The following is a 1,991-nucleotide window of genomic DNA, read 5'->3' on the forward strand; positions in this document are numbered from 1 at the left end:
GATCTGTATTTTGTATTTCAGTTTTGTATTTATCAGTACAACTTTATCTGTATAACTTTCCATGCATCATTGTTCTGTTGTCTACTGGAACAATGTTAAAAGCAAATGTAATTAATTTATACCTCTTGATTAATTCATAATTCGAAAAAATCCATAATGTTAACGGTTGAAACACCACCAACCATATTGAGCAAAAATGATGAGTTTTAATCTGGTACGTTTAGACAAGTAACAACACAAACAATTTAACATTTAACTAACTAATTACTATAGACCAAGAAAGTCTCCAGCTAAAATTGTATGTTGCAATCGGAATACTGGATGTTGTTGACAACGTAGGCACGGATGTTGTCAGTGCCAACACAGGTGTACCTGAAAGACAAATACATGGACCAATGCATTAGTAATAATAGCATTAGTAATAATAGCCATTATAATAGCCTAAAGTTTGGGAAAGTTCTCAAAGGAAAACCTGCATCATATTGGATGTTTTTGAAAATATTACACACTCCTGTGTTTCCAGATGTAACAAAATATGTTACTGGTGTATGTGCAAAGCATATACAAAATGGTTTTATCCATTATCTTAGCAAACACGTTTCATGTCAAAATGCACATTGACTGTGTTCCTTCATGCCCCTCACACAGACCTAGAAGCTCTCAACCCAGCATGACATAGAGATATTGTCCTGTTAAATGATGGGAAATCAGCTAGTTAGGCTTCCTCTTGAATTTGAGCGCTACAGGGTAGGGTTGAGAAGGAAGTGAAAATTACAAGGGCCCATATTTAGGAAGTTACAACGAGGGACTTGATCCTTGATCAACAATCAACACTCTAAGACTCTTTATGAATATGGGCCCAGGACATGAACTGGCACTGGTTTTGGCACTGGCACTGGTTTTACTCGGTGACAATGTTTACTCACTCTCTTTGGCTATGGATCAGAGTTTTCCCAGCTCTCTCTGATGGCTGGTTCCCCTTTTGCGACCTCTCCCCTGGTTGAAAGAAAATGATGCAATATTAGAGTCTAGATTAGAAAGTATGACGATAGTTATGGACTTGCAAACAGAAGTCATCATACTGTCTGTAACATTGTAATGTCAGGTTAGAGCAAGGCATATTGTCTTTGAGGTCAGATACATGCTGCTAGCTAGGAGTCAAATTAATGTTCAACATAGCGTGGACTAGTTTGATTTCAAATTATGTAGTTATACTGACCATTTGTATGTGATGTGGACCTCCATTAAAGCGACCCACATTGACACAACAATGAGAATTGGGTTCTTGATCCGTCCCATTTTCTTGACTACCAGTGGAACTAGCTCGTAAATCAAGTGCTTGGCAAACTCATTCGGGAGAAGAACGAAAAACATATTCTCCCCAAGAAAAGCCTTCAATGCAGTTATTTGCTTTCAATTAAGTTATGCCCTTCAATTCTGACATGATACCACTACTGCAGCGGTTAACAGCAACCTCCAGTCATTGTTGTTATGAATTTTGATTTTTGTTGTCATCAACAATTTAACCACCCCCACAGATGATCAGAGGATGCTGATTGGTCTGGCCATATGGTGGACGGAAGGGAGGGTCTCAAACGGTTTGAGTCTAATCGTGGCCAGATTATATCCATGTAGCGAAACAGATAGTAAACCCGCCGAGATCTCTTCTTTTAACCATAGCAGCCAAAATAATGGGCAACTGGGCATTTTTATACATGACCCTAAGCATGATGGGATGTTAATTGCTTAATTAACTCAGGAACCACACCTGTGTGGAAGCACCTGCATTCAATATACCTTGTATCCCTCATTTACTCTGTGTTTCCTGTATTTTGACAGTTACCTGTAAAATTTGAGTGAAGGGGTAGGTGCAGAAGCCCAGAGCCAGTGGGAGATACTTGGGAACGATAAAGCAACATCAAATGCATGGAGTAGCGTGGGAAGTATACCAACCATATAATGATAAGAAGATGATAAGAGGCTACAAACAT

At 38.9% G+C, this 1,991-nt stretch overlaps 1 long non-coding RNA gene across 1 annotated transcript; it reads right to left on the reverse strand.

Annotated features, from left to right (window-relative positions):
• Positions 1 to 209: 209 nt before the first annotated feature.
• On the reverse strand, positions 210 to 1,693 carry LOC112234572. Its single transcript, XR_002950914.2, has 3 exons — positions 1,220 to 1,693; positions 927 to 996; positions 210 to 372 (listed from the first exon to the last, which is right to left on the reverse strand). It is a non-coding gene; the product is annotated as an uncharacterized LOC112234572 (long non-coding RNA).
• Between the last annotated feature and the right edge of the window lie 298 nt (positions 1,694 to 1,991).

Source organism: Oncorhynchus tshawytscha, linkage group LG33, assembly GCF_018296145.1.
Source record: "Oncorhynchus tshawytscha isolate Ot180627B linkage group LG33, Otsh_v2.0, whole genome shotgun sequence".
Taxonomy (NCBI): Eukaryota; Metazoa; Chordata; class Actinopteri; order Salmoniformes; family Salmonidae; genus Oncorhynchus; species Oncorhynchus tshawytscha.